The following is a 26347-nucleotide window of genomic DNA, read 5'->3' on the forward strand; positions in this document are numbered from 1 at the left end:
GTCCATCTAGCCCAGTAGCCTGTCTGCCAACAGCGGCCAACCCTAGGGACCCTGGAGGGGATGGACCGAAGACAATGACCAAGCCATTTGTCTCGTGCCATCCCTCTCCAGCCTTCCACAAACTTTGGGCAGGGACACCACTCCTACCCTCTGGCTAATAGGACTCCATGGACCCAACCTCCATCACTTTATCTCACTTCCCTTTAAACTCTGTTCTAGTTCTAGCCTTCACAGCCTCCTGCAGCAAGGAGTTCCACAGGTTAACTATTTGCTTTGTCAAGAAGAACAACTTTCTCTTACTAGTTTCAAGCCTGCTACCCATTCCTTTCCTTTGGTGTCCTCTAGTCCTTCTTTATGGGAACTCAGGAAGAACTTTTCTGAATGCACCCTCTCCACCCAACCCCTGCTTTTAGAGACCTCTATCCTGTCCCCCCTCCGTCTCCTCTTTTCTAAGCTGAACAGTCCCAGTCTCTGTAGCCTCTCTTCATCTGGGACCTGTTCCCAACCCCTGATCATGTTAGTTGCCCTCCCCTCTCCCAGCCTTTCTCTTCCCTTCTCCCACCTCCTTTTCCCAGTCTCCCCCAGTTTTTTTTCAATAAAGACAGAGTCAATGTTGGAAGAAACGTTATCTTTATTTTGTACATCAATAAGAAGGGGGGCTAAGGAAGGGTAAGTGGACGGAGGTGAGGGAGGAATGGGGTACGAGCCCCCGATGGGGAGGACTGGGCTGGCTCTGCGGGCTTCTGGGGGTGGAAGTTCTCCTGCAGCCCCCCAATTACTCCCTCTCCCCAGATGGCAGCCTGCGGCAAGTGCAGCTGGGCTGATGGCCGAGTGGTGTGATGTGCCCAGTGTGGGCACTCAGGGCACTCCAAGCCAGAACTTCTTTGCAAGCGGGGCACCCCTTAGAACTGTGTGCCCGGGATGGGGGTCGGGACCCTTTAAGCGCAGCCCTCGGCTAGCCTGAGACAGCATCTCCATGCTCTAAGTCCTCCTTTTATGCCCTGCCGGCACTGCTTCCGGCCATCCTTAAGCCCTGTTCAGAGTCCACTCAATGTGGACTTGCTAGTTCGAACTAGCAAAACGCTAGTTCGAACTAGTTTTTAGTTCTAGACGCGTTAGTTCGAACTAGCTTAGTTCGAATTAACTAATTCGAACTAAGTTAGTTCGAACTAGCGCTGTAGTGTAGACGTACCCTAAAATATTTGCAGAGAAAGGTAAAACAGCCATCAGACTCAAACTTTTTTCTTTACTGAAAAATTGTGTGATTTTCTACTTAAAAAATGGCTCATTTCAACTAAAGATTATTCTGAAATTTGAAAATAGAGATGTGAAATATGAACTGTCATTATTTCAATGTAGAAAATAGAGATTTCATTATATTCTGCAAGAAAAATGAAATTGTCCACACCTTCAAAATACTTTGTGGGAGTTGAACCAATTTTGAACATCTCTAAACATGTGAGATTCTTTAATCTAGCCTTCTAAAAAGCTTTCCTTTAAAAACATATTTTTATCAGTTAAGGTGGTAGGTCCCTAAACTGATTTAGCAGCAGCTGTCCAGGTTTTAGTTTGCATGTGAATGCCTGTGATGTCCATCAACCAGCAGGCAGTCTGTTCTTATGCTCCCTAAATAACTTCTGGACAATTTAACACATTTCTCAGTCTGAAACCAAATGGTAAGAATGCTTAAAAGGGTGCCAAGAATTACACTTACCCTCAACAACTACGTGTCAGTGTTGCTATCTGTCTTTGTGAAGACCCAGAACCGCCAAGAAATTGAAATACTATTGACATTCACAATTTGTCCTTTCCAAAGTATCGCAATCCTTTGTGCCTAGGTTAGAGAGAACCATCTTAAGCAACACACTGAACGGTGTTCCAGACACTTGAGACGTGTGTCTTTGTCAGCTGCAAGGCCTTCTGGGTGTCCTATCCTACATGTCCAGCACAGCTTTTAGAAGGAACTGGAGAGGAACTGGTTAGCACAGACCTTTGTCCCTCAGTTCAGAGCATGAGGAAAGCTATGGAGTACATGCAGACCAAGGGACACTCCATGCATAAAATCATAGAATACTAGGACTGGAAAGGACCTCTAGAGGTCATCGAGTCCAGTCCCCTGCCCGCATGGCAGGACCAAATACTGTCTAGACCATCCTTGATAGACATTTATCTAACCTACTCTTAAGTATCTCCAGAGATGGGGGATTCCACAACCTCCCTGGGCAATTTATTCTAGTGTTTGACCACCCTGACAGTTAGGAACTTTTTTCTAATGTCCAACCTAAACCTCCCTTGCTGCAGTTTAAGCCCATTGCTTCTTGTTCTATCCTCAGAGGCCAAGATGAACAAGTTTTCTCCCTCCTCCTTATGACACCCTTTTAGATACCTGAAAACAGCTATTGCGTCCCCCCTCAGTCTTCTCTTTTCTAAACTAAACAAACCCAATTCTTTCAGCCTGCCCTCATAGGTCATGTTCTTTAGACCTTTAATGATTCTCGTTGCTCTTCTCTGGAACCTCTCCAATTTCTTCACATCTTTCTTGAAATACGGGGCCCTGAACTGGACACATTACTCCAATTGAGGCCTAACCAGCACAGAATGACTTCTCGTGTCTTGCTCACAACACACCTGTTGATGCATCCCAGAATCATGTTTGCTTTTTTTGCAACAGCATCACACTGCTGACTCATATTCAGCTTGTGGTCCACTCTAACCCCTAGATCTCTTTCTGCCATACTCCTTCCTAGACAGTCGCTTCCCATTCTGTATGTGTGAAACTGATTGTTCCTTCCTAAGTGAAGCACTTTACATTTGTCCCTATTAAACTTCATCCTGTTTACCTCAGACCATTTCTCCAATTTGTCCAGATCATTTTGAATTATGACCCTATCCTCCAGAGCAGTCGCAACCCCTCCCAGCTTGGTATCATCTGCAAACTTAATAAGCGTACTTTCTATGCCAATATCTAAATCATTGATGAAGATATTGAACCGAGCTGGTCCCAAAACAGACTCCTGCGGAACCCCACTTGTTATGCCTTTCCAGCAGGATTGTGAACCGTTAATAACTACTCTCTGAGTACGGCTATCCAGCAAGTTATGCACCCACCTTATAGTAGTCCCATCTAAGTTGTATTTCCATAGTTTATTGATAAGAATATAATGCGAGACCGTATCAAACGCCTTACTAAAGTCTAGGTATACCACATCCACCGCTTCTCCCTTATCCACAAGACTCGTTATCCTATTAAAGAAAGCTCTCAGATTGGTTTGACATGATTTGTTCTTTACAAATCCATGCTGGCTGTTCCCTATCACCTCGCCACTTTTCAAGTGTTTACAGATGATTTCCTTAATTACTTGCTCCATTATCTTCCCTGGCACAGAAGTTAAACTAACTGGTCTGTAGTTTCCTGAGTTGTTCTTATTTTCCTTTTTATAGATGGGCACTATATTTGCCCTTTTCCAGTCCTCTGGAATCTCCCCTGTCTCCCATGATTTTCCAAAGATGATAGCTAGAGGCTCAGATACCTCCTCTATCTGCTCCTTGAGTATTCTAGGATGCATTTCATCAGGCCCTGGTGACTTGCAGGCATCTAACTTTTCTAGGTGATTTTTAACTTGTTCGTCTTATATTTTATCTTCTAAAACTACCCCCTTCCCACTAGCATTCACTACGTTAGGCATTACTACAGACTTCTTGGTGAAGACCGAAACAAAGAAGTCATTGGGCATTTCTGCCATTTCCAAGTTTCCTGTTTCTCCCTCCTCACTGACCAGTGGGCTTACCCTCTCCTTGGACTTCCTCTTGCTTCTAATTTATTTATAAAATGTCTTCTTGTTTCCCTTTATTCCCGTAGCTAGTTTGAGCTCATTCTGTGCCTTTGCCTTTCTAATCTTGTACCTGAATTCCTGTGCTGTTTGCCTATATTCATCCTCTGTAATTTGTCCTACTTTCCATTTTTTATGAGACTCCTTTTTTATTTTTAGATCATGCAAAATCTCGTGGTTAAGCCAAGGCGGTCTTTTGCCATATTTTCTATCTTTCCGACACATCGGAATAGCTTGCTTTTGGGCCCTTAACAATGTCCCTTTGAAAAACTGCCAACTCTCCTCAGTTCTTTTTCCCCTCAGTTTCGATTCCCATGGGACCATACCTATCAGCTCTCTGAGCTTACCAAAATCCACCTTCCTGAAATCCATTGTCTCTATTTTGCTGTTCTCCCTTCTACCCTTCCTTAGAATTGTGAACTCTATGATTTCATGATCACTTTCACCCAAGCTGCCTTCCACTTTCAAATTTTCAACCAGATCCTCCCTATTTGTTAGGATCAAATCTAGAACAGCTTCCCCCCAGGAGCTTTTTCAACCTTCTGAAATAAAAAGTTGTCTCCAGTCTAAGAACTTATTGGATAGTCTGTGCCCCACAGTGTTATTTTCCCAACATATATCTGGATAGTTGAAGTCTCCCATCACCACCAAATCTTGGGCTTTGGATGATTTTGTTAGTTATTTAAAAAAGCCTCATCCACTTCTTCCACCTGTGTAGGTGGCCTATAGTAGACTCCTAGCATGACATCACCTTTGTTTTTAATCCCTTTTAGCCTAACCCAGAGACTCTCAACACTTCCGTCTCCTATGTCCATCTCCACCTCACTCCAAGTGTGTTTATTTTTAATGTATAAGACACCTCCTCCCTTTTTCCCTGTCTATCCTTTCTGAGCCAGCTGTACCCTTCTATACAAACATTCCAATCATGTGTATTATCCCACCAAGTTTCTGTGATGCCAACAATGTTATAGTGATAGAAATGTAGCTGTGTTAGTCTGGTGTAGCTGAAACAAAATACAGGACTATGTAGCACTTTAAAGACTAATAAGATGGTTTATTAGATGATGACCTTTCATGGTCCAGACCGAGGAAGTGGGTCTGGCCCATGAAATCTCATCATCTAATAAACCATCTTTTTAGTCTTTAAAGTGCTACATAGTCCTGTATTTTGTTTCAACAATGTCATAGTTATACTTATTTATTAGCACTTCCAGTTCTTCCTGCTTATTTCCCATACTTCTCGCATTTGTATATAGGCATCTAAGATCCTGATTTGACCTTGCCTCCCAGTTTTGCCCTGACCCTCCTTTCTCTCTGCCATTGTAGCCCATGCTCCCTCCCATTTCTGACCCATCTCCCAGGTCTCCATGTTCTCTACTTACCTGTGGGCTTTGCTCACCTGTCCCTGTCGAACCTAGTTTAAAGCCCTCCTCACTAGGTTAGCCATTCTGTGTCCAAATAGGGTCTTCAACTCAAAGCTTCACACTCAGGCATATGGCATGCATACATATCCCACGTGTGCAATACCATCACTCAAAGAAGAATTTGTCTGAACCATTTCCGAGATTACTAACATTAATATTTTTGTCATGGGTACTTTTAGTAAAAGACATAGACATGTCACAGGCAATAAACAAATATTGATGGAAGCCTGTGATTTGTCCTTTTCTTTTAATAAATACCCTAGGCAGAGACCTAACAATCAGAGCCCTGCTGGGGGCTGACCACTGGCTACTGCTGTAGCTGGAGGTCTCACTCAGCCTGGCCACTGCTCCTGCTCCAGCCCCAGTGGCTGCTGTTTCTGTTCCAAGGACTGACTGCCGGCATCTGCTCCAGCCCCAAGCCACTGCTCAGGCCCAGCACGCTGCTTCTGGCAAAAGAAATCATTGCAGTCCATTAAAGTCAGGACATCTGTGACTTCCATGCCAGAGTTGGTTCTTTAGTTATTACACCAGCAACATTTTGTTATTACGTGTATGACAGTGGTACCTATAGACAATCATGGCCTCATTGTGCTAGGCACCGTACTAAAACATTCCAAATCCCTGTCCTGAAAAGCTTACAATCTAAATAGAGGAGAGAGGGAAGGGTGGGAGAAAAGGAACAGTATTGTTCCCACTCCACAGATGGGGAGCAGACAGCAGAGATGCACCCCAAGTCTTAAGTGACGTGACCAAGGTCAAACAGAATGGGCTCGTCTACACTGGCCCCTTTTCCGGAAGGGGCATGTTAATTTCAGCTATCGTAGTAGGGAAATCCGCGGGGGATTTAAATATCCCCCACGGCATTTAAATAAAAATGTCCGCCGCTTTTTTCCGGCGTTTAGAAAAGCCGGAAAAGAGCGTCTACACTGGCCCTGATCCTCCGGAAAAAGCGCCCTTTTCTGGAGGCTCTTATTCCTACTTTGAAAAAAGCGGCAGACATTTTTATTTAAATGCCGCGGGGGATATTTAAATCCCCCGCGGATTTCCCTACTACGATAGCTGAAATTAACATGCCCCTTCCGGAAAAGGGGCCAGTGTAGACGTAGCCAATGCCTGTGGCAGAGTCAGGAACTAAACTGAAGGTGGAGACTGAGTAAATGCAGAGTAGAATAGCATGTAGGACTTGCTGATCCAAAAAAAATATTTGGCATGCATGTTTCTCGCTCAGAGCACTGTGTATGTGGGCATGAGGTGTCTCATTAGACTGCTGGGCAGAGCTAGTGGATCATAGAAAGTTAAGAATCTCTACTGAACACAAGGCAGAAGAGATTTTGTATTCTCTGCAGCTGTTTCTTTGTATTGCATCTTCGTATACACCACTGCATAACAATAATACTGCATGTTTAACTGGAGTCGCCCACATACTCAAGACTTTGATTGTCTTTCTCATTTTCTAAATTGAATACAAGACTTCAGTTTTTCATTTTATAAACACTTCAGAGTTTCTTGCTCCTCTCATTTTGAATTATACAGCAGTAGTATTAACACGCAGTGTCATGGTCCACTGCTTTCCTTCCTTTAGAATAAAGGTGCTCTCTTTAGTTTTTAATTTTTAATTTTTCTTTTGTGAACTTGGAGCTTACAAAAAGGGCGAGACTGACAGCACAGGAAAATGGAATTCTATATTGATCTGAAAAATAGGGACAGTTGTACAGCAGCAATGCAAGCTTCCCAACATCAGTTATGTGCCTCAACAATGACGTGCAAAAACTGACCCTCATAATTTGATCTCCATACCCAGGATAGCCAACATGAATCCAAAGTAAGGAAAGCTGTGATTGTAGGTCATGTGGTAACTGGTTACCTTTTTCCAAGAAACTGGGCTGAGATCAATAACCCACAAGTACTTTACTGAATAACTGCAGATGCTGATGTTTATTTTTCCACTTAGAATCTGATCCAGGCTTGTGTTAGTTGCCTATTGATAGCGATGGACAGTTCGTTTCATATTGCCAATCTTTTGGGCATCCAGTCTACTAACGGATGCTCTTGAGACACACGTGGGCTATGTCTACCCTGGTGGCTTCTTGCACAAGCTGTTCTTGCGCAAAAACTTGCTGGGTGTCTATACTGCACGCGTATTCCTGCTCAAGTAAATTTACAGTCTAGCGTCGGAAAACAGGGCTTCTTCCAGAAGAGTTATTATTCTCCCCACAAGGAATAAGTCTTCTTGCGCGAGAGGGCAGTGTAGACAGGCAACATGAATTTCTTGCACAAGAAACCCCTATGGCTAAAATGGCCATCAGAGCTTTCTTGCGCAAGAGAGTGTTCACACTGCCATAGACGCTCTTGCACAAAAGCACATGCCAATGTAGACGCGCTCTTGTGGAAGACTTTTTGCGCAAGAACTCTTCCGCAAAACAGTTCTTGCGCAAGAAGCTGCCAGTGTAGATGTAGATGTGGTGTTTCATTTTAGAAGACTTATGTACTTCAATCAGCTCCCTTTCCTTTCTTGAATGTATCTTTCAGTAGCAAGTATTGTAGAAGTTTTAGAAAAAAACTCTCCCCCTTTCTGTATCTTTTACGCAAATACCCAAATGAGGGAGCCAGTGTTGTAGGGCAGGAAATGATCCAAAATGAAGGACAAAGCATTTTTACCGCAAACCAAAAATGCAAGAAATGTAAAGTCTTTGCCACCTATTTATATAGAAACATTTCCAGGGTTTATCATTTCCATGTTTCACTAACTTACAATTATAAAAGTGAAATAGAACTTCACCACTTTGTTTGGAATGTTTTGTAACAAAGGACAGGTTAGAGGTATGTTTCTCTTCTGTTTTAAAGATATCCTGCAATGAGGTATATTCAAAAAAATATCGGATCCACATCACATCTGTCACTGACCTCTGAAAACTGAGGCCTTTTTTTCTTCTGTATTTACCCTAGTTACAAGCACACCATATGCCACAAATTACTAGGACAGAACTATTGCACTGGCACTCAATGGTCTATAATAAGGCAGCAATGGCAGAAAATTGTCTTACCGTCGAGTGGGATGTGTAGAAGCCTTCAAACACATCTATATTCTCATAGCTCATTGAGTCTGCTCTTTCTGGTCAATTGTAGTTTCTGCTTCTTCTTGCTTTTTGCATTGCTGGCTGCTGCAAACTGTAAATTTACAGAAATGGGTGTGTTATGCCAAGGTGCTTATCCATATCTCATTCTGCAAGGCATTCAATTTAAATGAATATGGCGCTGTGCCATGCTGCTCCTATTCTTCTTGAAGTGCTTTCAGTGACTTACAAGCAGCTATGTTTCAGAAGCTCACTGATTTTTTGGAAGATAAATATGGAGATGGAAGATACAAAAGGGATTCCTTTCTTTAAGGTCTTTACAGAATCTCATGTTCAATCAATGAATGTCATATTTAAAAACTTAGCTTTGCTTCACGAATTCATAATTAGAAACTGTGAATTGTTCGAGTTCTCTGTGAATGTCCATGTTAAAGGTTTATCTGGATAGAAAGGAGCGAATTATTTTTAAATTAAACATATTCAATTTAACTGTCGATGCTAGTACAGGCAGCAGTGTATCAGAGGCAGCAGTGTGGGGTGCCAGGTGGGAATTGGTCTGCAAGGGGAGCCGGTTTAAAAACCAGCTCCCCTCATGGCTGCCTGTTGCCCAGCATTGTTGCCTCTGATACAGAGGTGGCAGCGTGGGGTGGCAGTAGCCCCTGTCCAGGGGGTTCTGAGCTCCCAGACCCAGCGTAATCCAGAACTGAGCTGGGAGGGAGGGGAAACTTGCCTCAGAACTGCCTGCCCACCTATCTCCTTATACACTTTAAATGCAGAGCCACAGCGGGAGTAGGTTCTGGGCCTGGCACAAGCCAGGACTGAGCCATGCTGCTGGCCAGCCTGTTAAAAAATGTACTTCTAGGCAGGTCTGGCCTGAGCTGTTCACGTGCCCAGGGCCCCGGAGCGCAGCGCCACCCCCGGGAGTGCGACGCATGCACAGCTCTGGCCCCAGGCACCTAGCGCATGCGTGGCCCGGCCCTGGGTGTGCAGTGCATGAGTGGCCCTGCCCCCGGGCATGCGGCGCATGCGTGGTCCTGTCCCCAGGCGCCCGACGCATGCATGGCACCACCCCGGGCGCACGGAGCATGTGTGGTGCCGCCCCCACCCTGCCCGGCAGCCCCACGCGGCGCCTTCTACAATGGGGTGCCCCGGGCAGTAGCCCGGTTGGCCCGTACCTTGGGCCGGCTCTGCTTCCAGGGGGCGGGGGAAAATGCGTGTGGTATATAGCATTAACCTATAAGCTTTTGCTTATCGGTTAATCAGTTAATCGACTACGCTATTACATCGCTAATCTGTACCAGAGCTTGTTCTGTACAACAATTAAGGGAACTACAGTGAGGTTCCCCCACTAAGTGAAGAAATCTACTTCTGGCTAGAGATAAAAAAAGAAACCTACTAATCTACACCAAGGCAACTACTTTACCACATACGGAAGTTAACATTTCAAAATGAACATTATCTGTTGTGTTCCCCATTAATACAGGACACTAGGGATGCATCTACACTGCAGGGCTTAACTTGAAATAAGCTATGCAAATTGAGCTATGTCAATTGCGTAGCTTATTTAGAAAAAGCTTATTTCAAAATAGGAGCGTCTACATAGCATTTATATTGAAATAGAGCACTCTTCCTCCGACTTCCCTTATTCCTCATACAATGAGGGTTACCAGAGTCACAGTAAGCAGTTCTCCCGCTTGACAGTATTTTGACACTATTTCAAAATAACTGCCTGCTGTGTAGTTGCGGACGTAGGGTATGTCTACACTACCACCCTAGTTCAAACTAGGGTGGTAATGCAGGCAACTGGAGTTGCAAATGAAGCCCGGGATTTGAATTTCCCGGGCTTCATTTGCATAAAGCCGGGCACCGCCATTTTTAAATGTCCGCTAGTGCGGACTCCATGCTGCGCGGCTACACGCGGCACGGACTAGGTAGTTTGGACTAGGCTTCCTAGTCCGAACTACCGTTACTCCTCGTGAAGCCTAGTCAGAACTACCTAGTCCATGCCGCATGTAGCCGCACGGCACGGAGTCCGCACTAGCAGACATTTAAAAATGGCGGCACCCGGCTTTATGCAAATGAAGGCCAGGAAATTCAAATCCCAGGCTTCATTTGCAACTCTGGTTGCCTACATTACCACCCTAGTTCGAACTAGGGTGGTAGTGTAGACATACCCTAAGTTATTTCGGAATAGCGCTAGTTATTTCGGAATAGTATTGCAGTGTAGACGTACCCTGGATGAATGTGCTCAATTGTGTCACAGTGGGAAACTGGTGGCTTAGCTTGCAGTGGAGAACAAAGAGAGGAATGGAGGAGGCGTGAGGATGCTGAAGAATTTGTGAAAAGCCATCTGGAATTGTATGTTTTCTTGATGGCTCAGTAAGATTAATTACTCTGATAAGGCACAGACTCTGTTCAAATACCGAGATGAATCAAGAGGGAAATAACATATGAGATCTCTGGAATCTGCCCTTATAAACAAAATATTGTATTGTGTGCCTACCATGTTTTACCACTATGTGATCATGGGTATTAAGAATATCTATAGCTCATATAATATAAAGATCAGAAGTGTCATGGGGATAAGTAGCAAAATATTTTTAGTCTCATGGAATGGCTGCCTAGCAGAACATACACTGAGCTAACTGCTCTACCAGCTGAGACTAAAGAAAGAAAATATTTAAGCAAAACAACACACACAGGTGTAAATCTGGAGTGGCACCCCTACTGGTTTCAGTGAAGTTCAGTGTCAGATGGGACAGAGGTTGGAATCAGGCTACAGAGCTGTTCATGCTTTAAAAATGGATCCCCAAAGCTCTTAACTCCACTTACATGTACATTACTGTTAATTAGAGTCCTCACCTGGGAAAATGAGGGAGACTTTTTTTTGATAATGGCAGGCTTCATTACATACATTCTGTAGCTGCCGAATCTTGTACTATACACTTGAACAACATAATATAGACCTTTGTTTTAACAGCTTAATCCCATTCACATTGATCACACCTTCGATGCCTTTGAATCTAAATTTTAAAGGCTGAGCAAAATCCCTCTATGTATTCTTAGTGACTCTCTCATATTTCAAAGCAAAGGCCATGGGCCATATCCACAATCAGTGTAAAATAATGCAGCTCTTCTGATTGGGGTGGCCCTACACTAATTTATAGAATGGAGGATTTGGCCCAGAGGATTTAAGAACACATTAGCTATAGAATGAATTAGCTTGATTATGGAGGGCCCACAAACTAACTGGATGTTTTAAAACTGTAGTAAATGTAAACATCTGTATGTGTTGTATACAGACACTGCATGAAGCTTGTAAAACTGATCACCCTTATCGTGCAGCATTCCCTGGTTAGACCATCACAGCATATTGTAATATTCCATTGCAGAAATCAAAGGATCTGTTGGGCACTGTAAGTAACAATTGCAGCACATGCACAGCCAGAACTTAACTACCTCTTGAGTCACCACCACCACCCCCCACTCCCAAAACCAAGCCAACAACTTGTACTTCTATTAAACATCTATTTTAAAAAATCAAGGCAACGCTAAGATAAAGATACAGCACCACTTCCTGATGGTGTATATCTGTGTCTACTTTGTTCAAGTAGATGCCTTATAAAAGGGCACTTCCTGGTCTGCTCTACTAACACCTCAATAGCCAGAAAATAGGGATGTTAAATTTAGATTGGTTAACTAATCAAATAGTCAATGGGATTTCCATCGACTATTCGACTAGTCTATAAAGGCGCCTCTGCCTTTGAATTGTAGCAAGAGCCCTACTGGGCTCTTGCTACAGTTCAAAAGCGGAAGACGGGCAGGGAGCATAGGGCTTCCTTTTGATTCCCCACTGGGGATCTTGTACATTTCACAAAGAAACTCTGCAGAGAGTGAGGGATCAGTGGGAGACTCCCCCACTGGGCCCTGAGCTCCCTGTGGCACCTAAGCCTTTGAAATGTACAAGAGCACTGGCTGAATCTCTTCTACATTTCAAAAGCAGAATTGCAGCAGAAGCAGCACAACTGGAGACTGTTTCAGTCCCCGCTCGTGCCGTTTCCCACTATGCCTCTCCCTCCCCTGCCCCCCGGGAAGACAGTGCTGGAGGGAATCAGCTTTTAAGCTGGCTCTCCCCCAGCACCGGCTCCTGCTCTTCCTCCCTTGCTGCCTCTCTGTGACAGAGGCAGCAAGCAGGGGAAGCGACTAGTTGCATCAGTAGTCGACTATCCGATAAGCTTCTGCTTATCAGCTAGTCGATTAGTCAACTAGTCACTTACATCTCTACCAGAAAGTACTAAAGGTGGAACACACGGGGTTTTAAAAAACCAGCTGCTATTCTGAATGCTGCATACTGACAGCAGCAGCGTGGTATGCCCTGGGCTCCAGTGGCAGCAGCTGCCAGCCTGTTTTAATATGGAGAGGAATGGATTTCTCTAATGAGCATATGACTCTATGCAAGTCACAAGACGGGAGCTGCACAAACTTATTCCATTATATCAGAGCTGTCAGTTTTGAGCTATAGCTCAGCACTGTGCAAAAGGGTAAGTGTTCTGGGTGCTTTCAAAATAGAAAATACCCACCTCAGCATAGGGCTCTCTGTTATAATACTCCTCTTGATTTGATTCACAGTAATGTCACTGAGCTACAGACTATGGCTGCATTAAATCCTGTCATAATTGCCCTTAGTACAAGATCACCTCTATATGACACTCAACATTATGACTCTCACTGGTGGTATTACAGTGAGGGTGGGGTAAACTAGCTTCCTTCAAACAATTTGCTGGTTTCTTATTTCCAGTGTCCATTCCCTCTTCTTTCTCCTTCTCCTTGCTCTTTATTCTTGTTGTCTCTTCCACCTGCCACTGCCCAAAGCCTGGGCATCCCCACTTTCTCCCTTGCTTGACTCCACCAGAACTATGCCATTCCATTCTAGTCTCCACCTTCCTCCTTGCCTGCTGTGCACTAAAACCCCCATGAGGCTTAGGCTTTCACCTTTGAAAATGGGATTTAGGTGGCTTTTGGAAATCCTAAATTCCCTTTTTCTCTCTCTACCTCTTTCTCCAGGTTTTATTTTTTTTCGTTCCTTTCCTCCACAACTACACTGGGACACATTCCCTTCTCCTATCTCAATACTTTTGTACCATACTGATCATTCCTTGAGGAGGAAATAGTGAACTGTCATCTCAGAGTCTTCACTTGAATGAGAGAGTTGAGAAGTTCATAGAATATTTGCAGGGATTAATCATAGAACTGGTAGACCTCAAGAGGTCATCGAGTCCAGTCCCCTGCCCTCACAGCAGGACCAAGCACTGTCTAGATCATACCTGACAGGTGTCTGTCTAACCTTCTCTTTAGTATCTCCAGTGATGGAGATTCCTCAACCCTCTAGGCAATTTATTCCAGTGTTTAACCACCCTGACAATTAGGAAGTTTTTCTTAATGTCCAATCTAACCCTCCCCTGCTACAATTTAAGCCCGTTGCTTCTTGTTCTACCTTTAGAGGCCAAGGAAAACAATTTTTCTCCCTCCTCCTTGTAACACTTTTTTAGATACTTGAAATCCACTATCATATCCCCTCTCAGTCTTCTCTTTTCTAAACCAAACAAGCCCATTTCCCCCCCATAGCTCATATTTTCTAGACCTTTAATCATTTTTGTTGCTCTTCTCTGAACCTTCTCCATTTTCTCCACATCTTTCCTGAAATGTGGTGCCCAGAACTAGACAATATACTCCAACTGAGGCTTAATCAGTGCAGAGTAGAGAAGAAGACTCACTTCTTGTGTCTTGCTCACAGTACCCCTGTTAATGCATCCCAGAATCATATATTCTGGTCTCTCCTGTGTTGCCAGTGTCAGTGCTGCTTGATGGCCTAAATTTTTAAGAGCAATGAGCAAACACAAATCCTACTTCAGACATGAATGGGAGATGTAAGCTATTAGCACTTTTTTGAAAGAAGGCTAACAGAAGACACTCTGAGAAAGCTCAATACTGGCTATGTTACAGCTACTGGACACATTGAGACACAAAAGAACAAATTATAGAGATCATTTTAGAAACATGCTTTTTAGATTAAATTGTTATGTTTGGACATCAAATATAAAAGTTACCCTATTTCACAGCTGTAACTGTTGATCTCCCACCCATTTCCTTTTTGTCTGTGACTTTCTCCCTTTGTTACATTTTGGCTGTGTCTAGACTTCCGCAAAAGGGGTGCAAAGGGATGCAGATAGACAAAGCGCAATTGCAAATGAAGCGGGGATTTAAATCTTCCCTGCTTCATTTGCATAAACATGGCTGCTGCTTTTTTCTGGCTCGGAACTTTGCCGGCAAAAAGCGCCAGTCTAGACGGGGATCTTTCGGAAAATAAAGCCTTTTCCGAAAGATCCCTTATTTCTCTTAAAATCAGGAATAAGGGATCTTTCAGAAAAGGCTTTATTTTCCGAAAGATCCCCATCTAGACTGGCGCTTTTTGCCAGAAAAAAGCGAGCAGCCATGTTTATGCAAATGAAGAGGGGAAGATTTAAATCCCTGCTTCATTTGCAATTGCGCTTTGTCTAATCTGCATCCCTTTTCCGCAAAAGGGGTGCAGTCTAGACACAGCCTTTGTGTTTAAGCTGAATCCAGTAAGCCCTAGAGAGCAGTGACCATATTATCTGTCTGTGCATTGCACCTATTATACTTCAAAGGCTAGATAAATATAAGTAAAAATGGCAGTCCTCTGATATCTTCTGTTGAAAAGAATATTTTGGGTCTACAGGTTGACTACTAGTGAGCCTTACTACCCTTCTGTACATGGCAATAATAGTAATAATAATACTTGGTTCCTCTACAGATCTTTCCATCTAGAAATCTTAAAGGTTTTACAAAGGAAAGTTAGTATCACTATTCTCATTTTAAAATAGGGAACTGAGGCACCACACTAGTAAAATGAGTTGTCCCAGGTCATCTAGCAGATCACTGGCAGAGATAAAAACAGAATCCATGTTTTCCAGGCCTTCCAATCTGATGGTTGATCCACTGGACCTCTCTATATGGAAAAAAGTTTCTAAAAAAATATCACCTGCTACCAATAAGTATCTAACTTACACTTTAATTTGGCAAATTACTTCAGTCACTTGTAGGAACTACTGGAGAGTGTTGTGATGTCTGGTAGAGGGGTAGGCAAAGCTAATCATATGCCAGATTCCCTAACATGCTCAGTCAGTGACTCTTGATGGTATCACGGCATTTATTTCTGCCTTTACATTCATGGAGAGCATTTAAAGAGGTCTCTGTTTTCTGTGTCTCTACAAGCACCTCACTAATGTGACTAAGCTCATAGAAACCCGAACCTGAACAGCAGGACAAGGATATCTCCACTGTGTGAATGGAAGGTCTTAATGAAACACTGGCAACTAAAGATTAAACCAAATGGTTAAAAAGGCTACCAAATAAGTGGTCTGGCTATCCCCCTTGAGTCTCCTTTAGAAGCAGGAGCTCCAGTGGTCACAGCTGTTAACAGCTGCATACTCCTGCTGCATACCCCCCTTGTGGCATCATGTTGTCTGTCTCTTCCTTCAGTCCATACATCTGAAAAGAGGTCCCCACAGCAACTTTAGTTGGCAAAACTTCTGAGGCATTGCAGCACTCTGTGAATGAAATTCTGCTTTCTGGAAGAAAGGAAAACTCTTCCTCCCCAAAATCAGCAAAATCCAGGACCTCTCCATGGTGCTCAAGAGATCAGGGCAAAAAGAGCCAATAACTGTGTTGGCTCGTACACCACATCTTTAAGGGAATGCTCTCAATACTCTGAATGGTCATGGCCAGAACTTCAGTTAGCTAGCATATCTACTGTGGTCAGCAACAAGCACAATCCAGCAGCAGCAGAAACACCTTTTCCAGTCAGAGCACAGTCTAAGGGATCCCAGAGTGCACTGCCTCAATCTACTATGAGGAACCTTGCCCTGACTGACAGTGGGACAAGCCTGGCAGCTCTTCATCCCCCACCACCTTTACAGCCTCACACACACATGGCACAATCTTTTTACTTTTATTGAATGAGGTGGATCGGCAGCACTGCAAACAATTGATCACATTTCAGTTTCAAACTCACAGTGCTCATTGCCCGGGATAAACTCAAGGAAATTATCCATGGCATATGTGTGTCCTAGTGCACAAACTATTTTCTTTATTGTATGGTGCAAGCTGATTCCAAGAGAAGAATAAGGCCCTGTACGGAAGTGTCTAAAATAGCCACCTAGGGCAGATACCCGTTTTAGTTCTGGATAAAACAGGAGCCTTAACCATGTTATCTCTTTTGTTGGTTTGAGTCAGAAAATAATTTTCCCTACCCTATCTACCACTGTGGCCATTAAATGTCTTGAGACAAATCCTCAAAGCTACAGGAGTTCAGCTACATTAACTTCACTGGGGTTGCACTGGAGTAATTCAGCATATATCTTACCAGAGTTTTTGATCTGATTGTAACTTGATCAAACTGACTGCAATTAACTCAAGTTCACTAACTCAGTAAACTCTTACATAGCCAGATCACAAATGCTTGTTCCAGGACACACATTTTATTTTCAGCTGTGATTCAACCTGGTTTAAGTCTGAGGAGGTATGTCTACTCCAGAGATTTTAAACTCAAGATAACTGGTTGGCAATTAACTCTAGTAACCTAACACATTTGTATATGCCCATTTGGACACTCCACAAACACTTGTGCTTTGGAACAAGCAACATAAAGAACTGTAGTGCACACAAACCTAGGAACCATTATCAGGAACACACTTTTTTGAGAATCTATGCTAGAATTTACAGCCACATAAAAGTGAGTTACTGGCAACTGATTAGCTTAAGTTGTGGCAGCACCAAAAACTCTAGCATAAGCAAGTTCTGAAAGGAGAATTTGTTTATTTGCATGGGGCTAGATTCCTTCCTAAATTATGCTGGTTTGGTGTAACCTAGAGGCCCAGCAGAATGTCCACATGGAGGCAAGATTGCAGTGCATATGTCTAACAATCTCTCTTCTTCAAGGGGACCCTCTTATCACCACCAAAATCGCAAATTCGGGCAACTATAGAGAGAGAAGGGGCAAGGCTAGGACATCACAGATGCAAACCGATCTCAGCACAGTTGCCAGGTACCATCTGCTTTTGATGCTTCAATTTAAAACTACCTCTTCAACTGTGTGACACCCCCCCCTTTCAAGTGCCACCTAGTTGAGTATGTGTACCTGCAGTCTCTCTGTTTGTGGTGTCCCTTGTTGCTGGTTTCTCAGGTGGGTTTTCAGTGACCCAGCCCTGTGGCCAAGTCACATATACAGTCTGTATGTGAAACAGAACAGACCCAGACCCCTTTTGGGATATATAGTCCAAAAGGGACCTCTCTCAGTACTCCTCTGTTAGTATCTGTTTAGACCTCCTCAGGCTCAATCTTTCAATAGTCACATTGGTAGGGGGGGCATACACCTAAGATTTCCTCCCTGGAGATACTGTTTCCCTGCAGTCCTCCCTGAACTCACTCCTTACATGATTCCAGCTGCCATCCAGGAGCTCTGTCTTACACCTTTAGCTCCTGCCAGCAACTGATCTGTCCATGATCCTGTTGCTCCTTCAGCCATTCAGAAACAAACTTCTCACTCCTCCAGCTCCAGGTAGCAACTGCCCAACACTACCTCTGTAGCTCCTTTTATATGATCCTCCTCAGCCCTGACTCGCTGCAGCCCCTCTCATTTGCTGCTTCCCCAGCAGCCACATCAAGCAACCTCTGGGACTCCTCCATTGCTCCTTTTTGGGATAGGGTCTGATAGGACCATAGGGTCTCCAGCAGGAGGTATCTGGACTTAATACACCCTGTCACAACCTCCCTGGGAAAACTTCCAGGGGAAAGTTGCAATGTAGATGCTATACCAGAGCCATTTAGTATTACTTCCTCCCTGTGTCCAGGGCAGAAGGGATGAGGCAATCCAGTGTTTTCAAACTCTGCAAAACACTGGGTGTCAAAATGTCTCCACAAACAAATCTTCAGTGTAAGTATTTCACTGCTATTTTTGTATAATATTTGCATGTCAATTTTTACTTGTATATGAGATAACCATAAGATCTTTAACTTTATTTATTAATGCATCAAGCAGTTATCATGGTTTATAGTTCCTGTTCTATTACTTTTTAAAAGAAGAGTAAAAGTTCAACCTATTCCATCTGGAACGAATATGCAGAAGATCAGTTTATAAACTGCAGACTAAATTCCATACTTCTTAACAAGACTATAGGTATTTTCCCAGTTTTTCAATATTGAAAAATAGCAAATAGCTTTCTAAGGAATTGTTAGCACTCCACATTGCAAGTTTAGTTCAAAATCCCTGAAAATTAGAACAGCTAACATTAAGCTTACAATAATTAGCTTATTGCCAGAGCACCAAAAATAACATAATAATAGGAAGCTATAGCACTAAATAGCTTTACAAACAAAGCAGATCAGAATATGCCCCTGGGGAAGACAGCAGAGTAGGACACATTCTCAATGTTTGCATGCCTAGTTTTAATTCTGACTGTTCAGTGTTAAAGTCCAGCAAACACAACCCTTTCAGATCCAGGAAGCGTATAGTATTGCGGTTCTTGTATAAAGTTGTTAAATTTAACTGCTGCTAGCTAAATGGTTCAGCAAATGGAAAACAGTCAGAACTTTTTTGGTCTGTGCATAGCATTTGGTTCCCAGAATTAACACAACAGAGGAATTTTAGTGGGTTTGATTTGGTTGGAGGAGGAGGGGTAGTTCAGTCTTTTGAACATTCCTGTTTCCTCTGGTCTTTTGGATTAAAAAAAAAATCATCAGCAGCTGAAAGATGACAGCCTCATTCATCAAAAAACACATTCTCACTGCTGATTTACTTCCTGGGAGAGCTATAGGATTTAAAGAGACTGATCCTACTTAGTTTAGGCATTGGCTTCTCTTTCACAGCAGCTTCTCTGGACATGCTACTATAGCCATATAGGCTGCATACCTTGAATGCTCTCTGTACTTGCAGAAGGAGGGTCTTCTCAGTTTGATTACAGATTCTGTAGTTTTGCTGCACAGCCATTTATTCATAGTACAGTCTAGTTCCTTTTCATTTTTTGTGGTGCAGTCAGTTTAATCCTTTGTAGCTTTAATTCTTTTCCACAGTGGCTTTAATTATCTTTGATATAAACTTTCAGGGCAATATTAAAATATTTTCTATGGACAGTGATTTATTACAAATTGAGAGGAAATCAACAAAATCTATTTCTATAGCAGCAGTTGGCTAAGATGTGCCTACCACAGGATTACAATGGGCTTTTTAACAGTTTACAATTCAAGATCAATTTTTAACAGGCAGCTGCTTTTCAGTCACTGTTTGACTTTAAATACAATATACAAGCCATACACTCCAGATTCATTAGGATATTGAGCTACAGTCTTGCATATTTGGTTTAATATTGCCAACATGCATCTCAGAACACATATCAATGACTGGTCTTGACAAGCATTTTACAGGTTTTGTATAAAAAGCCTGCTTTGTAAAAAGGACCTGATGCTTTTCATGCAAAGATAGGTATTAATATCACCCTTCCTCTCCCTCTCCGTCCTTTCATAAAGACAGGAATTTATCTAGGTACTCTTTTCAATGCATGCCTGTCTGTGCAACTGCTTGCTAATACATCATTTAATACTCTCAAGATTTAAAACTGCATTTAAAATAGAATGGAATGATCTTTAATTGCCAACTAAAATTGGTAGACATATTGGGACACTTATCACCATGCATCACATTTAATTTAGAATTTAAAAATATCTAAAGAAATCAAAATACAGAATTTAAGAGAGGAGCCCTTCCTCTAATTTACTCTATGCTTGTGCACCAGAAAATCCTGCTGCATCCATTCCACGCAGCTAATTTACTAGAATAAAGAGGAATCATTATTGCTTACCTCAGTAGAAGTGCTGAAGCTCCCCCAGACTGCTGTGAAAGCACAGCCTCATTTGCACAAACACACACAAACTGATGTTCCTTCTGATCTGTCGGCAACCAAGAAGGCCAATAGCACATGTTGCCTAGCATCGGTCACATGACAGCACCAGCCAATCCTTTAAATGTTCTTTGCAGTGCCTACTTCTGCTTTCCAAATCCCAAGGGATGTATTATATATCCCAGCTTGTTCAGGTCAGACACAATAGGGAGAAGGAGAAGTCTCACCCCACTCATTTGTTTGGACTAGCTTCACAAGAAATAGACACTTGGCACAATTGAGTGACCACAGCAAGGTCACTGGAGTCACGCTGGTAAAGAATCCCTGGTTGCGAGAACGTACAAAGAGTCCAAGCAAGAGCCAGAGTCTTTTCAGGGGGACACAGAGCAAAGCGAAGTGGCTGTGCATGAAGCACAGCCACTGAATATAAATGAGGACATACTGTAGCAATAACGGGAACAGGTTATTACAGCAATTACAGGCAGGATTTACGAGAGCTGTATTGGATTAACAATATAATTGTACTGAAATAGGAAGTCCTGTGTTTAGAGGGCCGGTTTAAAACATTAAAAACATAATTAAAGTAGGTGCTATAAATAAACAATATTAAAATAAGGTAACATTCTCCTCTATCACTAATTTAGTTGCTGTAGAGGCTTTCTGTGGCTCCAATTGTGTCAACATCTTGTGGGTCTTATTTATTGCAGTAGCAATTGATCTTCCACTGTAGCTCTGGTAAATCTTGAACAAGGGAAGGAAGAGATCATCAAAAGAAAGCTGCACAGCTCTATCATTCCTAATTTAGAATAATAATACTTAGCTCTTTTAGAATCAGAGGGGTAGCCGTGTTAGTCTGAATCTGCAAAAGCGACGAAGAGTCCTGTGGCACCTTATAGACTAACTGAAGTGTAGGAGCATAAGCTTTCGTGGGCAAAGACCCACTTCGTCAGATGCATGTCACATGCATCTGACGAAGTGGGTCTTTGCCCACGAAAGCTTATGCTCCTACACTTCAGTTAGTCTATAAGGTGCCACAGGACTCTTCGTCGCTTTAGCTCTTTTAGAGTAGTTCTTAATCAAGACTCTCAAAGCGCTGTACAAGTGAATGGGTCACCATCCCCATTTACAGGTGAGGAAACATTTTCAGAGAGGCTGATGTGACTTATCCAAGGTAAGTATAACAGGTGAATGGTAGCAGCAGGAATACAGCCCAAGTCTCAGGACTCCTGATTCATAAGAACATACATAAGAACGGCCGTATTGGGTCAGACCAAAGGTCCATCTAGCCCAGTATCCTGTCTACTGACAGTGGCCAGCACCAGATGCCCCAGAGAGGGTGGATCGAAGACAATGATCAACCAATTTGTCTCCTGCCATCCCTCTCCAGCCTCTGACAGACAGAGGCCAAGGACACCATTTTATCCCCTGGCTAATGGCCTTTTATGGACCTAACCTCCATGAAATTATCTAGCTTTTCTTTAAACTCTGTTATAGTCCTAGCCTTCACAGCCTCCTCTGGCAAGGAGTTCCATAGGTTGACTACAAACTGTGTGAAGAAGAACTTTCTTTTATTAGTTTTAAACCTGCTACCCATTAATTTCATTTGGTGTCCTCTAGTTCTTCTATTTAGGGAACTAATAAATAACTTTTCTTTATCGGCCCTCTCCACACCACTCATGATTTTATATACCTCTATCGTATCCCCCCTCAGTCTCCTCTTTTCTAAACTGAAAAGTCCCAGTCGCTTTAACCTCTCCTCATATGGGACCCGTTCCAAACACCTAATCATTTTAGTTACCCTTTTCTGAACCCATTACAAGGCCAAAATATCTTTTTTGAGGTGAGGAGACCACATCTGTACACACTATACAACAGTGGTCCCGAACCTTTTCAGGTTGTCGGGCGCCAGGGGGCATGGCCGTTCGCCCGCCGGGCGCCAGGGGACGGGGACACTTGCCCGCCCAGGGGCGGCCCCTCCCAGCCGCATGCCCGGGGGCGGGGCCCCCCCTATAGCCACGCACCCGGGGCCGGGGCCCCCCCCCCGTAAGCGCCGCGCACCCGGGGCCAGCGCTCCCCCTGTAAGCGCCGCGTGCCCGGGGGCGGGGCCATGGCCGGGGCCGGCGCCGGGGCCAGGGCATGCACGGCGCCCCCGGGGGCGGGGCCAAGGCCGGCGCCGGAGCCGGCAAGGGCACGCGCAGTGCCCCCGGGGGCGGGGCCAAGGCCGGGGCCGGCGCCAGGGCCAGGGCACGCACGGCGCACCCGGGTTGGGGACCACGGCTCCGCAGGCGCATGTAAAGAGCACCGGGTTGGGGACCACGGCTATACAAGATGTGGGCGTACCATAGTTTTATACAGGGGCAGTAAGATATTCTGGGTCTTATTTTCTATCCCTTTCCTAATAATTCCTAGCATCCTATTTGCCTTTTTGACTGCCGCTGCACTCTGTGTGGAAGTTTTCAGAGAACTGTCCACGATAACTCCAAGATCTCTTTCCTGATTTGTTGTAGCCAAATTAGCCCCCATCATACTGTACGTATAGTTGGGGTTATTTTTCCCGATGTGCATTACTTTACACTTATCCACATTAAATTTCATTTGCCATTTTGTTGCCCAATCACTCAGTTTGGTGAGATCTTCTTGGAGTCCCTCACAGTCTGCTTCTGTCTTGACTATCCTAAACAGTTTGGTATCATCTGCAAACTTTACTACCTCACTGCTTACCCCTTTCTCCAGATAATTTATGAGTAAGTTGAAAAGGATTGGTCCCAGGACGGACCCTTGGGGGACACCACTAGTTACCCCTCTCCAATCTGAAAATTTACCATTTATTCCTACCCTTTGTTTCCTGTCTTTTAACCAGTTCTCAATCCAAGAAAGGACCTTCCCTCTTATCCAATGGCCATGTAATTTACACAAGAGCCTTGGGTGAGGGACCTTGTCAAAGGCTTTCTGAAAATCCAAGTATACTATATCTACTGGATCCCCCTTGTCCGCATGTTTGTTAACCCCTTCAAAGAACTCTAACAGATTAGTAAGACAGGATTTCCCTTTACAGAAACCATGTTGACTTTTGTCCAACAAATTATGTTCTTCTACATGATTCACAATTTTATTCTTTACTATTGTTTTGACTAATTTGCTCGGTACTGAAGTTAGATTTACCGGTCTGTAATTGCCAGAATTGCCTCTAGAGCCCTTTTTAAATATTGGTGTCATGTTGGCTACCTTCCAGTCATTAGGTACAGAAGCCGATTTAAAGGATAGGTTACAAACCACAGATAATAGCTCAGCAATTTCCCATTTGAGTTCTTTTAGAACCCTTGGATGAATGCCATCCGGTCCCGGAGATTTGTTAACATTAAGTTTTTCTATTTGTTCCAAAACCTTCTCTAATGACACTTCAATCCGGGACAGTTCCTCAGATTTATCATCCACAAAGATTCAGAAATCTCCCCAACATCCTCAGCCGTGAAGACTGAAGCAAAGAAATCATTTAGTTTCTCCGCAATGGCTTTATCGTCCTTGATTGCTCCTTTTATAGCTCGATCATCTAGGGGACCCACAGGTTTTTTAGCAGGCTTCCTGCTTCTAATGTACTTAAAAAACATTTTGTTATTTCTTTGAGTTTTTGGCTAGCTGTTCCTCAAAATCTTTTTTTGCTTTTCTTATTACATTTTTACACTTGATTTGACAGTGTTTATGTTCTTTTCTATTTATCTCACTAGGGGTACGTCTAGACTACAGGCTTCTGTCGACCGAAGTTTTATCGACAGATACTGTCGACAAAACTTCTGTCGACAAAGAGCGTCTACACTACATTGAGTTCTGTCGACAAAGCAAGCTGCTTTGTCGACATGGTAGTGTAGACGCAAAGGACAGTTTACATGCAATAACACCTTCTGTCGACAGAAACTCTGTCGACAGAAGGCGTTATGCCTTGTAAAATGAGGTTTACCAGCGTCGACAAAAGTGCTGAGTTCTGTCGACGTTATGTCGACAGAACTCAGCGGTAGTGTGGACACCGGTATAATTTTGTCGACAAAAGTCCACTTTTGTCGACAAAACTCTGTAGTCTAGACACACCCTAGGATTGGACTTCCACTTCTTAAAAGATACCTTTTTGTCCCTCACTGCTTCTTTTACATGGTGGTTAAGCCACGGTGTCTCTTTTTTAGGTCTCTTGCTATGTTTTTTAATTTGGGGTATACATTTAAGTTGGACCTCTATTATGGTGTCTTTAAAAAGTTTCCATGCAGCTTTCAGGGATTTGGCTCTAGTCACTGTGCCTTTTAATTTCTGTTCAACTCACCTCCTCATTTTTGTGTAATTCCCCTTTTTGAAATTAAATGCCAGGGTGCTGGACTGCTGAGGTGTTCTTCCCACCACAGAAATGTTGAATGTTATTATATTATGGTCACTATTCCCAAGCGGTCCTGTAACGGTTATATCCTGGACCCGATCCTGCACTCCACTCAGGACTAATTCGAGAATTGCCTTTCCCCTTGTGGGTTCCTGCACCAGCTGCTCCAAGAAGCAATCATTTAAGCCATTGAGAAATGTTATCTCTGCTTCTCTTCCTGAGGTAACATGTATCCAGTCAATATGGGGGTAATTAAAATCCCCCATTATTACAGAGTTCTTTATTTTGATAGCTTCTCTAATCTCCCTTAGCATTTCAATGTCAGTATCGCTGTCCTGGTCAGGTGGTCAGTAATATATCCCTACAGCTAATTTCTTATTATTGGAGCATGGAATTACTATCCATAGCGATTCTATTGAACATGTTGATTCACTTAATATTTTTATTTCATTTGATTCTACATTATCTTTCACATACAGTGCCACTCCGCCACCCACCCGGCCTGCTCTATCCTTTCTATATGTTTTATATCCCAGTATGATTGTGTCCCACAGATTTTCCTCATTCCACCAGGTTTCAGTGATGCCTATTATGTCAATCTCCTCATTTAATACGAGGTACTCTAGTTCACCCATCTTATTAGTCAGACTCCTAGCATTTGTGTACAAGCACTTTAAAAATTTGCCACTGCTTATTTGTCTGCCCTTCCCTGATGCATCGGATTCCTTTGTATGTGGTTGTTTGTCTGCTCTGGCCCATGGTTTGCCCTCTCCCCTCCTCTCTTTCTGACTACCGCTTAGAGAATCTCTATCAAGGGATTCTCCTCTAAGAGAAGTCTCCCTCCGATTTACGTGCATCTCCGCACCAATCGGCTTTCCCCCATCTCTTAGTTTTAAAACTGCTCTACGGCCTTTTTAATGTTTAGTGCCAGCAGTCTGGTTCCACCCTCGTTTAGGTGGAGCCCATCCTTCCTGTATAGGCTCCCCCTCTCCCAAAAGTGTTCCTAGTTTCTAATAAATCTAAACCCCTCTTCCCTACACCATCGTCTCATCCACACATTGAGACTCTGAAGCTCTGCCTGCCTACCTGGCCCTGCGCGTGGAACTGGAAGCATTTCTGAGAATGCCACCATAGAGGTCCTGGATTTCAGTCTCTTTCCTAGCAGCCTAAATTTGGCCTCCAGGACATCTCTCCTACCCTTCCCTATGTCATTGGTACCTACATGTACCACGACCACCGACTCCTCCCCAGCACTACACATAAGTCTGTCTAGATGCCTCGAGAGATCCGCAACCTTTGCACCAGGCAGCCAAGTGACCATACGGTTCTCCCGGTCATCACAAACCCAACTATCTATGTTTCTAATGATCGAATCACCCACTACTAACACCTGCCTCTTCCTAACTGGCATTCCCTCCCCTTCAGAGGTATCCTCAGTGCGAGAGGATACCACAACATCCTCTGGGAGGAAGGTCCCAACTACGGGATGGTTTCCCTCTGCTCCCATTGAATGCTCTGTTCCCTTGAGACTTTCATCCTCCTTAAGAGCACTGGGGCTCTAAGACTGGAGGTGGGACAGTACTACAGTGTCCTGGAAAGTCTCATCAACATAGCTCTCTGCCTCCCTTAGCTCCTCCAGTTCAGCCACCCTTGCCTCCAAAGCCCAAACTTGGTCTCTGAGGGTCAG

General features: G+C 43.6%; 1 protein-coding gene across 5 annotated transcripts in view; it reads right to left on the reverse strand.

Moving 5' to 3' along the window:
- Positions 1-20416, reverse strand: part of TMEM108 (transmembrane protein 108) — a 270991-nt gene extending 250575 nt beyond the window's left edge. For 4 of the 5 annotated variants that reach the window (XM_006133144.4, XM_006133142.4, XM_006133141.4 and 1 more), the window contains exons 1-2: positions 20262-20416; positions 8299-8422 (exon numbers count right to left, since the gene is read on the reverse strand). The gene's annotated coding sequence lies outside the window, so the exon portion shown is untranslated. The remainder of the gene's footprint in view (positions 1-8298; positions 8423-20261) is intronic. The other variant, XM_075921906.1, reaches the window with a different exon arrangement.
- Between the last annotated feature and the right edge of the window lie 5931 nt (positions 20417-26347).

This window comes from Pelodiscus sinensis, chromosome 2 (genome assembly GCF_049634645.1).
Source record: "Pelodiscus sinensis isolate JC-2024 chromosome 2, ASM4963464v1, whole genome shotgun sequence".
Classification (NCBI taxonomy): Eukaryota; Metazoa; Chordata; order Testudines; family Trionychidae; genus Pelodiscus; species Pelodiscus sinensis.